The following is a 19912-nucleotide window of genomic DNA, read 5'->3' as shown; positions in this document are numbered from 1 at the left end:
CAAATTTTAGCAAAAGTAATAATGTACCCATATAACTCATTGTTAATTTGCAATGATACTTTAGTAAGTCAGAATAACCACTACCGAGGGGCAGTCAGTTACTCCTTCACTAAATAAGATATTCTTGACTAAATACTAATACTTGTAGCACTTAGTTATCGCTTGTTTGGTTAAGAACTTATTAACACTTAGTAATTCTTGTAAGTATAACCGTCCATTTTTAGATCTCAGAGATCGGTCCCAACAAGCTACCGAATAGAAGACAATGCTGAGAACGGACCTAAGAGACCCTATTCATTTATGAAGTTTGCGATGTTCCGACCCCCATGTCAAGACCTTCCAAATAGGTTGTCGTTCTATGACGACACGCAGACAGAGCATAGGAATCTCACGATGCAAACTAATGGAGGAGACCGTAAGATGTGTTGACGCACTTCCTTCTCTGACTTATTGTAAATGACTTCCCTTATTCGCTTTGTTATTGACCCATGCAAACACTTCCCGAATGGAGATCATGCCTAGGACGATACAAAGTCGAGCATGGATCTCAAGGTGTGAACTCTTGGGGACGTTAGAGCTAAAAATAATTTTTCTCCCACTAAAGTGTTCTAGATGGTTTAGGAATACTTAAATCTAAATTAAAAAATTGAATTTAATTCTAAGCAATAATTTTAAAAATATTTTTAATTAATTAAAAATTTTAATTAATAATAATTTAATACCAAATATTAAATTAATTAGTAACACGAATCCTAACAATGAATCGCTATTCATGTATACAATATTTAAATCATATTTAAATATTTCCAACTTTCCATATTGTTTAATCCGTAATTAAACAATAAGTCGTTAATTATATTGAATATAAATAATGCTTATTTTCCTAAGCCGAATTTGAACAATTCAAATTCTCTCATCACATTGTTCTAAGATTTAGTTCGATATGAGCTAGCAGGGGATCTAATGGACCTACAGATCATGAGCTTCAACGATCCAAGATTAACCGATTAAATTATTTAATCTAGTTAACCAACATTCGCTAACTACTAGGACACTCCACTATAACCCAGTAGCTACACTCTCCTTACTGTATATATAACCTAACTAACCATGATTAGTAAGCCGATCTTTCACAGGTTGTTCGTAATTACAACTGGGTCAAAATTACCATTTTACACCTATAGTTACATTTTGTTCCTTTATTCCCATTGATCCTCTAATGAACAATTGATTTGCGGTCCAACCACCAAACAAAGTCCCTCCTGAGCCAATGAGAGGGCAGGGCCCCTTGTTCAAGACCTAGAGTCAGTATTTAAGAGAACAATCTTTCTACTATCCCTCGAAATGTTAGGAGTGAATTCCATCTTGTAGAACTATGTCTCCAGCTATCTACCCGGTCTTATTCCTAAATTGGGAGGCTTATTGAGTCGACAAACTCAGGGCACTCTCGCCCATGCAGATTAAAGGATAATCCCGAATAAATAGGAGTTCATAGTTAGCAAAGGATTAAGATCGAGTTACCTAGGTCATGGTATTGAAATAGTCAGTCTTAACAGCAAAAGATGTTATACAGTAAAAATGACTGTTTCACGGTCTGGTCTTGTGCAAACTCATTGCATAGAATGCCCCCACTCATATGTCTCCACATGAACAATTCAAGATCACATCATATAAAATGGGCCACATACATAGTGTCCCCCGAATAAGGTACCCATGTTTATCCCTATACTATAGACCGAGTTTTAGGATAAGGGAGTTTTAGGACATAAAACCCAATAATAAGATCAAATTAAAAAAAATTTATTGATTGTAACAATACACTCATTTTTAGTGGAAGATCATTAATATTAACCATAATACTAGTCAACGGGTGAGAAACTAAAGGAAATGGACCTACATTAAATAATCAAAGCAATAATATTCAATGTTCTTCCAAATTAATATGTGTTCATAAGTTCACCTAGAAAACTAAGCTACATTTCAACTACAATATTTGTATAAAATGATCAACCAATAAAAACCGAGTGAAGTTATCTGTTCCACACTCACACATTTGAACCATGGGCTTCACAAGTTGAAAAGAGAAAAAATGGGTGTCAGTTCAAAGCGAATAGATCTTTAAAATTGAAAAAAATCAAACCAGTAAGCGATAAACAAGTCAAATGTAAAGTTGTGAATAGAAATCAAACTAGAACCTTAAGAGAAAGCGTAAAAACGAAAAAATGTACATGGTAGAATTGTCTAGTTCCCTCAAATACTTCACTACAACAATGAACTGAAACAAAAATTGAAGATTAATTGCTAATAAAAAACTCTTAGAATCAGATTAAGCACTGGGACCGTTTCAGGCGATTTGTCCGGCAAAAAGTTCGCGCACGAAAATTGGGTCTCAAAAGTAGCTCGAGCAGGCCAAGAAGTCATTTGGGACACAAAATAAGCTTTGTTCCTAAAATCCTCTAGTGCATGCCATTTATTCAAGGTTCTGATGCACTGGGTCTATTTCAGGCAATTTGTTTAGTAGAAAGTTCATGCACGAAACTTAGGTCTCAAGGGCAACACGGGTGGGCTCATAAACTATTTGGGGCACCAAATGAGCTCTATTCCAAAAAATCTCCAAGGCACGACGTTTTTTCAAGATTCTAATGCACTGGGTCTATTTCAGGAGATTTTCCCGACAAAAAGATTGCGCGTGAAAATTGGGTCTCAAGGGTAGCCCAGGTGAGCCCATAAACTGTTTGGGACACCAAATAAGCTCTGTTCCCGAAATCCTTCGGGGCGTGATGTTTTTTCAAGGTTTTGATAGATTTGGTCCATTTGGGGATATTTGTCCGACGAAAAATTTGCGCATGAAAGATTAGCCTCAAAGCTAGCCTGGGCGAGCCCAAAAGCCATTTGGGGCACCAAATAAGCTTCGTTCCCAAAATCCTCAAGGACACGAAATTTTCTTAATGTGTTAATGCACTGGGTCCATTTTAGGATATTTGCTCGGTGCAAAATTCGCGCACGAAAATTAGGCCTCAAGGGTAGCCTGGGCGGGCTTAGAAGCCGTTTGAGGAACCAAATGAGCTCCATTTTCAAATTCTTCTAGGGCACGTCGTGTTTTCAAGGTTCTAACGCACTAGGTCCTTTTTGGGCGATTTTTCCGATGGAAAGTTCGCACAGGAAAATTGAGCTTCAAAGGCAACTCGGACGGACCTAGAAGTCGTTTGGCCACAAAATGAGCTTCATTTCTAAAATCTTTTAGGGCACAATGTTTTTTCAAGGTTCTAACGCTCTAGGTCTGTTTCAGGTGATTTGCCCAGCAGAAAATTCGCGCACGAAAATTGGGCCTCAAGAAGAGCCCAACCGCGCCCATAAGTCATTTGGGGGCACCAAATGAGCTCCATTCCCAAAATCCTCCTGAGCACAACATTTTTTTAAGGTCTGACGCATTAGATTTGCTTCGAGTGCTAGACGTCAGAGGTAACTCATGCAGACCTAGAAGCCATTTAGGGCACCAAATGAATTACGTTCCCACAATCCTTCGAGGCAAGGCATTTTTTCGTGATCCTAACGCACTTGATTCGTTTCAGGTGATTTGCCCGGCAAAAAATTCACACACGAAATTTAGGCCTCAAGAGCAGCCCAGCCGGTCCCACAAGTCGTTTGGGGCACCAAATGAGCTATGTTCCCAAAATCCTCCGAGACAGGAACTTTTTCAATGTTCTGACGCACTATGTCCAATTTGCTCAACGAAAAATTTGCACACGAAAATTAGGTCTTAGGGTAGCTCGGACATGCCAGGATCTGTTTGGTGTACAAAATGAGCTTGATTCCTAAAATCCTCCAAGGCACGAAGTTTTTCAAAATTCTGACGCACTGGGTCCATTTCGGGTAATTTGCCCAAAAGAATATTCGTGCACGAAAATTGATCCTCAAGGGTAGCTCGGACAAGCCCAAATGCCATTTTGGGCACCAAATTGGCTCCATTCCAAAAATCCTTTGAGGCCCGGAGTTTTACAAGATTCTAATGCACTGGGTCTACTTCAGGCAATTTGCCTGATGGAAAATTCGCGCATGAAAATTGGGCCTCGAGGACAGCCCGGATGGGCCCAGAAGCCATTTGGGGCACCAAATGAGCATTGTTCTCAAAATCCTCCGAGGTATGACATTTTTTTCTAGGTTTTGATGCACTGGGTTTATTTTGGGCAATTTGTCCAACGGAAAGATGACGCACGAACATTAGGCCTCAAGGCAACCTAGAGGAGACCAGAAGCCATTTAGGGCACCAAATGTGCTCAGTTAAAAGAAGCCTCCAGGGCACGACACTTTTTTCAACGTTCTAAAGCACTGGGACCGTTTTGAGTGCTTTGTTCGACGAAAATTCGAACATGAAAATGTGGCCTCATGGGCAGCCCAAGTGAGCCTAGAAACTATTTGGGGCATCAAATTAGTTTCGTTCCCAAAATCCTTTCAGGCATGACATTTTTTTCAAGGTTTTGATGCAATGGGTCCATTTCGAGGGATTTGCCAAGCGAAAAGTCCGCGCATGAAAATTAGACCTCAATGGAAGCCCAAGCAGGCCTTAAAGACGTTTGGGGTAAAAAATGAGCTTCATTCCCAAGAACAGGTGTAATGATGATGGCTTCTAGGAACTTACTACCCGACGCCAACCTTTGGCTATAACTGATCAAAAATTGTATCATGCCTACAATGCATGACGAGACGGTTTCAAGGGACTGCGTTTTGGCCATTTACTACATCTTGCAATGCATCCCCCTTGACATTGGAAAAATAATAGTAGAACAGATCAAGGTTGTAGAGGGGAAGCCACGCGGCCAACTATACTTTCCGTGGCTTATTTACGTGCTGTGTGAACACACGGGCACCCCTTTGGTGGATAACTTCGAAGTTGAAGGTCTCATGGATATCAAAACTGATCAGTCGTCTGCCCCGTGGCTCACCCAACCAATCTGATCTGCCTCTCAAGAACAAGGTAGTCAGATCTCAATCCTTCAAACGTGCGATAAAAAGGAGACGCGTCGAGGAGTCTGACAACGAAAACAATAATGATGCTTCAATAAATAAGCAAGAATCAGAAGGAAAGCTGGCATTGGAGAACGAAAAGACCCACTTAGTGAACCTTGCTCTTCCTGCCTTAGCCTTGTCCTCACCAGTCGATGACCCAATTGATTGAATGCCTCGAGATGAAACGCATAAGGATCAAATTGGTGAGACTCATAACCCTTTATCCCTCCTACTACCGTTTATGAACCAACTGGGTTGGGTACAAGTAACAGCCAACATTTCCCACCAACGCAACCGTCCCTCTAGTAATTCAAGCCAATATAGATGAACTTAAAGAATTCATCCAAGCCCAAATAAGACCATTGGCTGCATCTATGGAGGCACTTCACCTATAACTGGTAACACTACAATGTCAGAACGTGGCATTAAGGGATTACATTCGCCAGCAGACGCAGAGAAGCTAGGACCAATTTAACTTCACAACTCAGTATATCAACCAGGTTCAGATGAGAATGTTTGAATTGCCCCCTCTGCCGGCACACTTGATCAGCCCCTTACAATTCATGGATAAAGACCTTGCACCTGAACGCAGGGACGATGCGCAAGCATCGTAAAGAATTTTGGGGATGTTAGCTTCCATTTTGTATTTTCTTGATTAAATTTCTATCTTTTGTATGTGTTATGATTAGTGATGAATTCCAATGTATTCTTCCTTGCATTGATGAATGGAAATCTATCAATTTTAATCCTTGCGTTTGTCTTTCTAGATTCTTTCTTCATTTCTTAAATTACTTATGTCTTGTGTCTTACATTGATACCTCGATGATATTGCTAATGTCAAAACCTACAAGTTTAAGTTAGGCGTTAGAAATCTAAAGTTTAGAACTTCTCTAAAAGTAAAACATATGTTTCATTTCCAATGCGTACAAGCCTCAACTCAAACCTCATTTTGAAAATTTTAAGACATTTCCATAGTTCTCTTTCGACAATGAGGACCTTGCTGATCTCCAAAATTTAAGCCCAAGAAATTTGGTCATCTTAAATGCATAAATGCTTAGATATGAGTTTAGTTGTGAAAGGCACTTGCTCGTAGTTTGATGCTTGCATGACACCCATGGGGGCATGCCAAAACTAAGGTATGTCACCTGAATCAATGCACGGGTAGTCCTAAAGGAATAACAACTTGCATTGTACAAGAACAGTGTTTAATGCATTACTGGTTTAGAAAGATGAAAATGTTTTAGAAAACAAAGAGTTGTTGACAGAAGGGTTTGCTGCACAAAAGATGAGATATAGGTTTCTTTAAGAGAAGGAACAAACTTATAAACCACTTATAAGTTCACATGATGAGAGGTAGAGCTAGTGCGTCAAGATGATGGATGAATGCTAAGGAATTATTTTAAGAATGCTCGAGGATGAGCATTGTTCTAATTTGGTCGGGTGATTTGCTCGACAGAAAATTCGTGTACGAAATTTAGGCCTCAAGGGCAGCCCAAGCTGACTCACAAGTCGTTTGGGGCACTAAATGAGCTCTGTTCAGGAAATTTGCCCGGCGGAAAGTTCAACATGAAAATTAGACCTCAAGGGCAGTCGGGCGGGCCCAGAAGCCATTTGGGGCACCAAATGAACACTGTTCCTAAAATCCTTCGTAGCACAGCGTTTTCTCAAGGTTTTGACGCATTGGGTTCGTTTCGGGCAATTGGCCCAGCAAAAAGATCGCGCATGAAAATTAGGCGTCAAGGCAGTCAGGCGACTAAAAGCCGTTTGAGGCACCAAATGTGCTCGATTACAAAAATCCTCCAGGGCACGACATTTTTTAAAGGTTCTAATGCATTGGGACCGTTTAGAGCGCTTTGTCCGACAAAAATTTGGACATGAACATGTGGCCTCAAGGGTAGCCCGAGTGGGCCTAGAAGCCGTTTGCGGCATCAAATGAGTTTCGTTCCCGAAATCCTTCGGGGCACAACGTTTTTTCAAGGTTTTGACGCATTAGGTTTGTTTCAAGCGTTTTGTCAAGCGAAAAATTCGCGCACGTAACTTAGGCTTCAAAGGCAGCCGAGGCAGACTCAGAAGCTATTTGAGATACCAAATGAGCTTCAATCCTAAATTCCACTAGAGCATGACATTTTTTCACGGTTCTGACACACTAGGTTCATTACGAACGATTTGTTTAAGTGCAACCTGGGCGGGCCCAAGCCGTTTGAGGCACCAAATGAGCTCATTTCCCAAAATCCTCTAGGGCACGGTGTTTCTTAAAGGTTCTAACGCATTGGGTCCATTTCGAGTGATTACCTCGGTAAAAAGTTCGGGCACAAAATTGGGTCGTAAGAGCAGTCTGAGTGAGCCCAAAAGTCGTTTCAGGCACCAAATGAGCTCCCTTCCAGAAATCGTTCAAGGCACGGCGTTTTCCAAGTTTCTGATGCACTGGGTCCACTTCAAGCAATTTGCCCAATGGAAAGTTCGCGAATGAAAATTGGGCCTCAAGGTCCTGACGCATTGGGACCATTCAAGCACTTTCTCCAACGAAAATTAGGACATGAAAATGTGACCTCGGGGGCAACTCAAGCAGGTTCAGAAGCCGTTTGGGGCATCAAATGAGCTTTGTTCCCAAAATTCTTTGAGGCACGACGTTTTTTTCAAGGTTTTGATGCATTGGGTACATTTCGAGCGATTTGTCAAGTGAAAAATTCGCACACGAAATGAGGCCTCAAGGGCAACCCGAGCAAGCCCAGAAGCCATTGAGGGAACCAAATGACCTCCGTTCCCAAATTCCTCTAGGGCACGACATTTTTTCAAGGTTCTGACACACTAGGTACGTTTTGGGCGATTTGCTCAGCCGAAAGTTCGCACACGAGTATTGGGCCTCAAAGGCAGCTTCTAGGAATGAGCTTCATTCTCAAAATCCTCTAGGGCACGGTGTTTCTAAAAGGTTCTGACGCATTGGGTCCAGTTCGAGTGATTTGCCCGATAGAAAGTTTGCACACAAAAATTGGCTGCAAGGCTAGCACGGGTAGGCCTAAATGCCATGTGGGCACCAAATGAGCTCGTTGCAAAAATCCTAAGGGGCACGACATTTTTCAAGGTTCTGACGCACTAGCTTCGTTTCGGGCGATTCGTCCGTCGAAAAGTTCGCACACAAAAACTGGCCGTAAAGGTAGCCTAGGCGGGCCTAGATGTCGTTTGAGGCACCAAATGAGCTCCTTTCCATAGAATATTCGGGACCGACATTTTTTTTTCAAGATTCTGACACTTTGTATCCATGTGTATGCGATAAATTTGCCCGGCGGAGAGTTTGTGCACGAAAATTGAGCCTCAGGACAACCCGGACGGGCCCAGAATCAACCAAGGCACGACATTTTTTCAAGGTTCTAACACACTGGGTCCATTTTAGGCGATTTTCCAGACAAAAATTTTGTGCATGAAAATTGGGTCTCAAGAGCATCCCGGACGGACCCAAAAGCTGGCATTAAATGAGCTCTATTCCCAAAATCTTTCGAGGCGTGGTGTTTTCTCAAGGTTCTAACAAACTAGGTCCATTTCGGGTGATTTCTCAACAAAAAATTTACCCACAAAATTTAGGCCTAAAGAGGCAGACCAGGTGGGCTCAGAAGCCTTTTAAGGTATTAAATAAGCTCCATTCCTAAAATACTCTAGGTCACGACAGTTTTCAATGTTTTGACACACTAGGTCTGTTTCGATCGATTTTCCCGACGAAAAATTTGCGCACAAGAGTTAGGCCTTAAGGGCGGCCCGAGCAGGCCCAAAAGTCATTTAGGGTACCAAATGAGCTATGTTCCCAAATTCCTTTGGGACACAGCATTTTTTCAAGGTTTTAACGCACTGGGTTCGTTTCAGGCGATTTGCCCGACGAAAAGTTTGCACACAAAAATTGGGTCGTAGAGGCAGCCTTGATAGGCCCAAAAGTCATTTAGGGCACAAAATGAGCTTCATTCACAAAATATTCTAGGGCACGATGTTTTTCCAAGGTCTAACGCACTGGGTTCATTTTGGGCGATTTGCCCAGCAGAAAGTTTGAGAACAGAAATTGGGCTTCAATGACAGCTCGGGCGGGCCCAAAATCCGTTTGAGGCTTCAAACGAGCTTTGTTCCCAAAATCCTCTAGGGAAAGCAATTTTTTCTAGATTCTAATGCACTCGATCTGTTTCAAGTGATTTTCTCAACGGAAAATTCGCACACTAAATTTAGTCCTCATGGGCAGCCCAGTCAGGCTCAAAAACCGTTTGGGGCGCCAAATGAGCTATGTTCCCAAAATCCTCCGAGGCACGACATTTTTTCAAGGTTCTGATGCACTGGGTCCATTTTGGGTGATTTTTCGACGGAAAATTCATGCTAAAAAATTAGGCTTCAAGGGCAGCCCGGGCGGGCACAAAATGAGTTTTGTTCCCAAAATCCTCTAGGCCCGACTTTTTTTCAAGGTTCTGACACATTGGGACTGTTTCTAATGATTTGCCACGCAAAAAACTCACGCACAAAAATTGGGCCTCAAGGATAGCCCGTGCGGACCCAAAAGCCATTTGGGGCAGAAAATGAGCTACATTCCCAAAATTCTTCGGGGCACGACATTTTTCATGGTTCTGACGCACTGGGATCATTTTAGGCAATTTGCCCAACAGAAAGTTCATGCTTAAAATTAGGCCTCAAGGGCAACACAGGCGGGCTCAAAAGCCATTTGGGACACCAAATGAGCTATGTTCCTAAAATCATCCGAGGCACGGCATTTTTTCAAGGTTCTGACGCACTGGTTCCATTTCGAGCGATTTGTCCAACAGAAAGATTACACACGAAAATTGGACCTCAAGGCAACCCATACGAGACCAAAAGTCATGTGGGCACCAAATATGCTCAGTTACCAAAATCCTTCGAGGCATGCCGTTTTTTCAAGTTTCTGACGCACTGGGTCTGTTTCAGGCAATTTGTCTAGTTGAAAGTTCGAACATGTAATATTGGCCTCAGGGCAGCTTGAGCAGTCCCATGAGTCATTGGGGACAGCTGTTTGGGACACCAAGTAAGCTTCGTTCCAAAATCCTTCCGACGCATGACATTTTTTCAAGGTTTTGACACACTGGGTCCATTTCGAGCAATTTGGTAGGCGAAAAATTAGGCCTTAAGGGCAGCTCGAATGGGCCTGAAGCCGTGTAGGGCACCAAATGAGCTTTGTTCCCAAATTCCTCTGGGGCACGACATTTTTTCAAGGTTCTGACACACTGTCTCAAGGATAGCCTAGGCGGGCCCAGTAGCTGTTTGGGGCACCAAATGAGCTCCGTTCCAAAAATCCTCTAGGGCACGGTGTTTCTTAAAGTTTCTGACGCACTGAGTCTGCTTTGGGCAATTTTCCCGATGGAAAGTTCACATTGGCCGGAAGGTAGCACGGGCAGGCCCAGATGTCGTTTAGGCCACAAAATGAGTTTTATTCCAAAAATCCTCAGAGGCACGGCATTTTTTAAAGGTTCTGACACACTTCGTTCATTCCGAGTTGCCCGACGGAAAGTTCGCACATGAAAATTAGGCCTCAAGGGCAGCTCGGGCGGGCCCAAAAGCCGTTTGGGGCACCAAATGAGCTTTGTACCCAAAACTCTCTAGGGCAGGACATTTTTTCAAAGTTTGATGCATTGGCTCCGTTTCAGGCGATTTTCTCGGTGCAAAGTTTTGCACGAAAATGGTAGTCAAAGGCAGCCCGGCTGAAAAATAATGAGCTCCACTCCCAAAATATTCTAGGGCACGACGTTTTTTATAGGTTATGAAGCACTAGGTCCATTTCAGGCGATTTCCCAGCAGAAAGTTTGTGCACGAAAATTGGGCCTCAAGGGCAGCCTGGGAGGGCCCAAAAGCCGTTTGAGGCAACAAATGAGTTTTGTTCCCAAAATCCTCTGGAGCACAATGTTTCTTCAAGGTTCTGAGCACTTTGTCCATTTCAAGCGATTTGCTCGGTGGAAAGTTCATACACGAAAATCCGGCCTCAAGGGCAGCCCGAGCAGCCCGAGAATCCGCTTGGGGCAACAAATGAGCTTCGTTCCTAAAATCCTCCAGTGCACGACGTTTTTTCAAGGTTCTGACGCACTGATTACACTTCGAGAGATTTGCTCGGTAGAAAGTTCGCGCACGAAAATTGGGCCTCAGAGTAGCCTCAACGGGCCCAAAAGCCATTTGGGGCACCAAATGAGCTATGTTCGTAAAATATTTTAGGGCACGATGTTTTTTCAATGTTCTGATGCACTGGGTATGTTTCGGGCGATTTGCCTCATGGAAAATTTGCACATGAAAATTTGGCCTCAAGGGCAGTCTGGGCAGGCAAGAAGACTTTTAAGGCACCAAATGAGCTTCGTTCCCAAAATCCTTTGGGGCACGGAGTTTTTTCATGGCTCTAACGCACTGGGTCCATTTTGAGCGATTTACCTAGTGTGAATGTTCGTGCATGAAAATTAGGCCTGAAGGATAGCCCAACCGGGGCCAGAATCCATTTGGGGCACCAAATAAGCTTCGTTCCCAAAGTCCTTCAGGGCACGATGTTTTTTTAAGTTTCTAACACACTGGGTTCATCTCAGACATTTGCCAAGAGAAAGTTCACGCACAAAAATTGGGCCTCAAGGGCAACCTGGATAGACCCAGAAGCCATTTAGGGTACCAAATGAGCTTTGTTCCCACTCTAGGGCATGAGGTTTTGTCAAGATTCCGATGCACTGTGTTCGTTTCGGCCGATTTTCTAGATGAAAAGTTCGTACACAAAAATAGGGCCTCATAAGCAGCACAGACAGGCCTAGAAAGTCGTTTGGGGCACCAATTGAGCTCCGTTCCCAAAATTCTCCAGGGTATGGTGTTGTTTGAAGGTTCTGATGCACTAGGTCTGTTCTGGGCTATTTACCTGATGAAAAGTACATGTAAGAAAATTAGGCCCCAATAGTAGCTCGAGAGGGCCAAGAAGTCGTTTCAGGCACTAAATTAGCTTTGTTCCCAAAATCCTATGCGTTAAGTCAATTTTTTCATGGTTCTGACGCTCTTGGTCCGTTTCAGGCGATTTGGTTAGCGGAAAGTTCGTGCACGAAAATAAGGTCTCAAGGGAAACCCAGGCAGGCCTAGAAGATTTAGGACACTAAATGAACTTCGTTCCGAAAATCATCTAAGGCACGATGTGTTTTCAAGATTTCTGATGCACTGGGTTCGTTTTGGGTGATTTGCCTAGCGAAAATTATGCGTGCAGAAATTGGGCCTCAGGGCAGCCTGCGCGGGTCCAAAAGCTGTTTGGGCCACCAAATGAGCTCTGTTCCAAAAATCCTCCGGGGCATGACATTTTTTCAAGGTTCTGATGCACTTGGTCTGTTTCAAGTGATTTTTCCAACGAAAAATTCGCACACAAAAATTGAGCCTCAATGACAACCCGGGCGGGCCCAAAACTAGGTTGGGGCACCAAATGAGCTTCGTTCCCAAAATCCTCTAGGGCATGACATTTTTTCAAGGTTCTAACGCATTGGGTCCGTGTCAGGAAATTTACCCGGGGAAAATTCACACACGAAAATTGGTCCTCGAGAGACACATGGGTAGGCCCAAAAGCCATTTGGGGAAGAAATGAGTTAGGTTCTAAAAATGCTCTAGGGCACAACATTAGTTTCGACGTTCTGACGCACTAGGTCAGTTCTAGGCGATTTGCCCGAAAAAAGAATTGCTCTTGAAAATTAGGCCTCACAGACAGGCCAATTGGGCCCAGAAGTTGTTTGGGGCACCAAATGAGCTTCGGTCTCAAAATCCTCCAAGGCATGGCGATTTTGCAAGGTTCTGACACACTGGGTTCGTCTCGAGCGATTAGTCCAGTAGAAAGTTTGTGCACCAAAATTGGGCCCCAGGGGCAGCACGGGCAGGCCCAGAAGCCTTTAGGACACCAAATGAACTCCGTTCCTAAAATCCTCCGAGGCATAACAGTTTTTTAAGGTTCTAATGCACTGGGTCTGTTTCGGGTGATTTACCCGACGGAAAGTTCGTGCATGAAAATTAGACCTTAGGGGAAGCCCAAGTGGGTCCAAAAGCCTTTTTAGGCACCAAATGAGCTTCATTGCCAACATCCTCCAAGGCACAACGTTTTATCAAGATTATGACGCACTGGGTTCGTTTTGGGCGATTGTCCAACGAAAAGTACATGCACAAAAATTGGGCCTCAGAATAGCCCGGGTGGATCCCAAAGCCGTTTTGGGCACTAAACGAGCTCAGTTCACAAAACCCTCTGGGGCACGATATTTTTTCAAGGTTCTAATGCATTGAGTCCATTTCGGGCAATTTGCTCGACGAAGAGTTCGTGCACGAAAATTAGGCCTTAAGGGTACAGGTAAGTGGGTCTAAAAGTCGTTTAGGGCACCAACTGAGCTCCGTTCCAAAAAACCTTTTGATACACATCATTTTTTTCAAGGTTTTGACACACTAGGTCCATTTTGGGCGATTTTTCTGGCGGAAAGCTCCTATACTAAAATTAGGCCTCAATGGCAGCTCGAGAGGGGGGAGGGGGGGGAGGGACAAAAGCCGTTTGGGCACCAAATGAGCTCTGTTCCCAAAATCCTCTAGGGCATGACATTCTTTCATGGTTCTGACGCACTAGGTTCATGTAAAGAATTGCAATTGATGAATAATGATTTATGCGCTAACTCAAGTTCCTGTCCCTGGTAACGGTGCCAAAAACTTATTAAGATAAATTTATGTTGCGCTATGATCAAGTTTTCATCCCCAGCAACGGTGCCAAAAACTTGTAATAATAAAATGGAATGATTTGATGTGCGCTATGACTTATGGTATTGCGATACTACGTTCTAAATGTATGCAATGATGCTTAAATGCTTCGTAGTATATATTCGTGTAGTGCGTGTCACAAGTTTTCTTACGCTGGAATCAAGTATAATTCCAACGCAAGTTTCTTAGAGTGATCTAAGGTCGAACACAGGGATTGTTGTGATTAATACGATACTAATGTGGTATATGCGACTGGTTAACATAAAGAATAATGAATTGAGTTTGCAGAAAAGTAAATTGCGGTAAAGAGTAAATTGCGATGGTAAGTAAAATGCGATAAAGTAAATTGTGGTGATAAAATAAAGTGTTGTAAAATAAATTGCGGTGATAAAATAAATGAATAAACTATTAATATATAGGTTGAGGACTGACTATGAAGGTGTGCAAAAGTGTCTAGTGAATGCGGTGGCAAGTCTTGTGAAATGTGTCAGAAAGAGAATGGGTTGAGGGAAAGGACATCGCAATTTTGTCAATCTTGCTGAGGACGCAACTAAGGTTCCTCTTTCCCTTCGCTTACACTTTCAGTGATCGGCCGCGTTCGCATATGTCTATGGTGAAAAGAGATGAACACAAGGTTGTTTCCATCTCTAGAAATACTTCTCGCTTTAGTTAACACATTCTTCTAACCTTCTTTCGATAGGCGGAATAACATCTTCACTTCTGTTCTTACAAGTGAAGATGCCGTCGAGCATGCTTTAGATAAACTCAGTCGATTTCCTTAACAAGGATTAACTCACTTGCTTAATCCCTCCCTTTTACCCAAGGGATTAGTTACACATAATGAAGAAAATGGATGATGAATGTGTGGAAAAGAACAAAGAAATGACAATGATTACGATAATGATATTTAAATCTAGAGATCAGCATTTGTTACAGATAGTGAATGAAAGTTTAAAGATAGATGAACATAGTAGATGAATAAAAAATAAGAACAAATACGGAAACAGTGTCAATGTCCTGACATAGATCTCGATCGGAGACGTTGTGCTTGTCGGCGTATGGAAGAAATGAGTAGAAAGCTTCCCTCTTAGGCTTGCTTTCCAGGTAGAAGTGACCTCTTGCACAGATCTGCTTCTTCGGGAATGGAAATAATTTCTTGCTCAGAGACTTACCTTTCAGTCTTGTCTCGTCCCGATTTTTCTCTAATTTATCTCTTTAGACCAACCTCCTTTTCATTGAATTTGAGGAAGCTATTTATAGATCTTGGCTCCTTCTGTATTAGTGGTCCTGCTTTGAAAATCTGATAATTCCTACCATGGTATAGTGAAAATGTCCGCTCTGCTCCACGATCAATTTGTCAGAATCGTACAACATAAAAGTTGTACAATGTCAGAAGTCCTTGCGAATGCGTTCCTCTTCACATCTTCGATCGATCGCCGCATATGATGTAATTGTTTAGATCTCTTATCGATTGCCGCATGCGGTGGAAATACGTTGGTCGTTTGAGTCCATGATCGATCGTCGCATGCGTTGTAATTGGGTTGTTCTTTTTCGTTCTTGAATGATTACCGCATGCTGTGATAATGCATTGTTCTTTTTGTCCTCGAGCGATTGTCGCATCTGGTGACCTGTTTCCTGTAAAACAAAGACTTGGACATTCCATTTTGCCATCGCAATGGGGTTAGCGGGGGTGCTCACGACACTTTATAATTTTCGTATTTCTAAGCCAATTTCTATACTGTTGACGCAACTTTTCCTTCTTTTTGCCACATAATCTAAATAAAAAGGGTATAAATAACTTGTAATCAGTTCATTTCAGGTGACTTGTTCGGTGGGAAGTTCGCGCACAAAATTGGGTCACAGGGGGCAGCCCGAACGGGCCCCGAAGCCGTTTGAGGGCACAAAATGAGTTTCGTTCCCAAAATCCTTTGGGGCATGGAATTTTTTCAAGGTTCTAATGCATTAGGTTCGTTTTGGTCAATTTGTCCGGCGGAAAGTTTGTGCATGAAAATTGGGCGTCAAGAATAGCCTAGGCAAGCCCAAAAAGTCGTTTGAAGCACCAAATAAGCTATGTTGCCAAAATCCTCTAGGTCATAACATTTTTTCAAGATTCTTATATACTAGGTCCATTTTGGACGATTTGGCCAAAGAAAATTTCACGCACAAAAATTCGACTTCAAGGCAGCCCGGGTGGGCTCAGAAGGCATTTGGGGCTCCAAATGAGCTCCAATACCAAAATCCTTTAGGTCATGACAGTTTTTTAAGGTTCTAACTCGTTGAGTATGTTTCGGGTGATTTGTCTGATGAATAGTTCGGCACGAAAGTTAGGCCTCAACGACAGCCCCGAGCGGATCCAGAAGTCGTTTGGGGCACCAAATGAGTTTCGTTCCCAAGATCCTATGGGGCACAATGTTTTTTCAAGGTTCTGATGCACTATGTTCATTTTGAGCGGTTTATGCAATGAAAAGTTTGCGCTCGAAAATTAGGCCTCAAGGGTAACCCGAGAAGGCCCAGAAGCCGTTTAGGCCACCAAATGAGCTTCGTTCCTAAAATCTTTTGGGGCACGACGTTTTTTCAAGGTTCTTAGGCATTGGGTCCATTTCAAGCGATTTTTCCAATGAAAAATTTGAGCACAAAAATTGGGCCTCAAGGGTAACCTTAGAGGGCCCAGAAGTCGTTTGGGGCACCAAATGAGCTTCATTTCCAAAATCCCCTAGGGCATGGCATTTTTTCAAGCTTCTAATGCACTGGGTTCGTTTTGGGCAATTTTCTCGGTGGAAAGTTCGCACACCAAAATTGGCCTCAGGTGTAGCCCGAGCAGGCTCAGAAGCCGTTTGGGGCAAAAATGAGCTCCGTTCCCAAAATCCTCCAAGACACGACACTTTTCCATGGTTCGGACGTACTAAGTCCATTTCAATCGATTTTGCCAATGGAAAGTTCATGCATGAAAGTTGAGCCTCAGAGAATCTCGGGAGGGTTCAAAAGCTGTTTGGGGCACCAAGTGAGCTCTGTTCCAAAAATCCTTTGGGGCACGACTTTACAAGGTTCTGACATACTGGGTTCGTTTGGGGCGATTTTTCTAGTGGAAAGTTTACGCATGAAAATTAGGCCTCAAGGGCAGCCCGGGCGAGCCTAGAAGCCGTTTAGGACACCAAACAAGCTTTGTTCTCAAAATCCTTTGGGGCATGATGTTTTTTTAAGTTTCTGTTGCACCGGGTCTATTTTGGGCGATTTGCCCAACGGAAAGTTCGCGCACGAAAATTAGGCCTCAAAGGCAGACTTGGTGGACCAAGAAATTGTATGGCGCACCAAATGAGCTCCGTTCCCAAAATCCTTCGGGGCATGACGTTGTTTCAATGTTCTGACGCACTAGGTCTGATTCAGGCAACTTATCCGACGAAATGTTCACACACGAAAATTAGACGTCACAAATACAGCGTCACCAATAGGTGGATTGTGTTTAAGTGATAACCTAAATAGTCTGTTGTAGATAGATAAGGTTGGGTACCTTATCCTGGTGACACTACGAATATGGCCCGCTTTGTAGATGTTACAATCATTGTAAAGTTGTACAAATAATCTAATCCTGATTATTCATTTAGAGATATGTGAGCAGGAGTGTTCTATACAAATAGGTTTGTATAAGATCGGACCACGAAATGAATAGCCTTATTATATAACATCGTGAATAGTAAAAATTAGATTTCACCAGGATGACCATAGGTGATGATCCGAAACAGGCCCAGAAGCCATTTTGGGAAATAAATGAGCTCCATTCCCAAAATCCTTTGGGGCACGACGTTTTTTTAAGCTTCTGATGCACTGGGTTCATTTCAGGCAATTTAGAGATACATTAGGGACAATATATCATTTTAAGTTAGGGTGGAGTACCTGTTGGGTAGTATATTTTAGCTTAAATTCCTTAAGTGTTGTGCTCGAACAATGTTGTATGCTTAATTATTTTGTATGCTCTGTTGCTTGGTTGTTATGATGATGTTTTATGATGCACACTTCCTGTGATAAAACTTGCATGAAATAATTTTAGGAGAGCATGATCATGATTATTAGCCCAGTTTTTTAAAAAAATTCTTGTCTCTCATGCATCTTTAAGTCATTGTTCTTGCAAACTTAAAGTCTTATATGCTTAGAATTGCGTTATTTGATTCATATTTTTGTTGTCACCCCGAAAGATCCACATTTGACTTTGGAGTAATCCTACTTGTTTTAGAGCAAAACTGGATAAAGTGGATAAAATAAGGCCTAGTATGAGTAATAAAAAAAAACATAAAAATGAGGCAATTGTTAGTTTGCCTGCAAAGAAAATAGTGTGTGTGTGTGTGTGTGTGTGTGTATGGATAGAGGTGAAAAGAGCTACCTCCATCGTGCCTAATTAGGGTCCCATGAGAAAAAAGTGGATTGGTTCCCAATGGTTGAGTGAGAAAGCTAGCCCTCTAGGTAAAATAAATGTCTTCTATGTTTTATGTGCATGAGTTTAGGCACCCTTGTCTTAATGTTGCCTTTTGTTTGCAAGTTTGGTATGTCCAAGGTCGATAACCGAGCTAGAGTAGGGGAAAATGGATTGAAGACATTATAAAACTTTTCCAAGTCGTGCAAGCTTAACTAGCAAGACTCTATACTCACTCATGTATGAATAGATTTAAGACCATTCTTAAAAATGCGCTTCATTGATTGATTGAAACCGAATTTCATTGTTGAAAATTTTCATCCCTTTTTACTGTTGAGACTAAAGTAACAACTAAGCATAATTTTAGAGCAAGCATGATATTTTTTATTATTATTATTATTATTATTATTTTGAATGTGTATTTCTACCTTGCTTGGGACGAGCAAGAATTAAGTTGGGGGTATTTGATAACTCTAAAAAAAAGCTATAATTCCTAGCTTAATTTAGACTTGTTCATGGATTTTACGTGTTAAATATTCTATTTTGTAGGTATCAAGCAACCAAGAGGTAGAATTACGTAACTGATGAGAAATGTGGTTAATTTGAAGCAATTTTGAGGTAATTTGAGTATCCAGGCTCCAAAGGAGAGGAAATCACCAAATTGCCTCTAATTGAAGTGTCGCAATGCTTCTACATGCATAGCTTCAACGCCCGCACAGCGATGAATGGCAGAAGTTGAGGATGTAGGGCAGCGTCACAACGCTACCCATGGCATAGCAACGCTGCAACTATATTATGAATATTTTCTTTCTAAGTTAGGTAAGAGAATGGGGAGGAGAGTTAGGCCGTCTTAGAGAGCATGTTGCTCGGTTTTGGCCATTTCTAGGCCAAAACTCATGAGATTTCCTTTCCTTTTGAGTGTATTTGTAAATATTGGCATCATGAGTCGGATTCGATGAACAATATACGCCACGACATTGGTTTTTTAGGTTTATAGGAATTTTCTTGAATTCTTTGAGATTTCTTATGAATTTTTTATTGGATGTTTATGTTTCTTTGTGATTTCTTTTCTATGAATTAATTTCTAGTACAAGCATGTAGGATTAATGAACTAATGCTCGATTTCCTGTATGTTTGTCTTTGCTATGTGTATTTTTTATGTCTGTAATTGCATTGAAACATGCTTAATTCAGTAGCAATAGGTTTTAGTTTGATTTACGGCATGATGTCGAGGCTATCTTGGGTCACCTAATTGATAACAAACCTAAAGATTGGAAATACATTAGGATAGAATTGGTCGATCTTGCTTAATGTCTTAATCAATCCTTGTACGTAATGCAATTAACTAAGAAAATTGCCTTTGCAACGAGCTTAGTTAATTTAGGGATAATTACATGTTGATTCTTATTAGGGAATTTGTATGAGTTGTCCCTACATTCGATTAGACTTAAGAAATAGTTAATTCAAGCATGTTTTCATAATTAATCGATTATTAGATCCATAGAAAACCTTAAGATCTCTAAACCGACGAAGGTAATCTTGTGTTTGATCTCTCTCTTTCTCAATATATCTTACTTTTCCGCACTTTAATTTCTGTGTTTAGTTTTCTTGTCAATCAAACAACAAAACCCCGTTTTTATCGCTTTCCATAGTAAAATTCAACTTAAGAGAAATTCAATTATTGGCCTCTCTATGGTTCGACCCGCACTTGCTGATTATGCTACTTGTTAGTATAAGTGGGTTTCGGTGATATAAAAATATTTTTATTAAGTA

Source organism: Benincasa hispida, chromosome 12 (genome assembly GCF_009727055.1).
Source record: "Benincasa hispida cultivar B227 chromosome 12, ASM972705v1, whole genome shotgun sequence".
NCBI lineage: Eukaryota > Viridiplantae > Streptophyta > Magnoliopsida > Cucurbitales > Cucurbitaceae > Benincasa > Benincasa hispida.
This window is presented reverse-complemented; position numbering follows the sequence as displayed.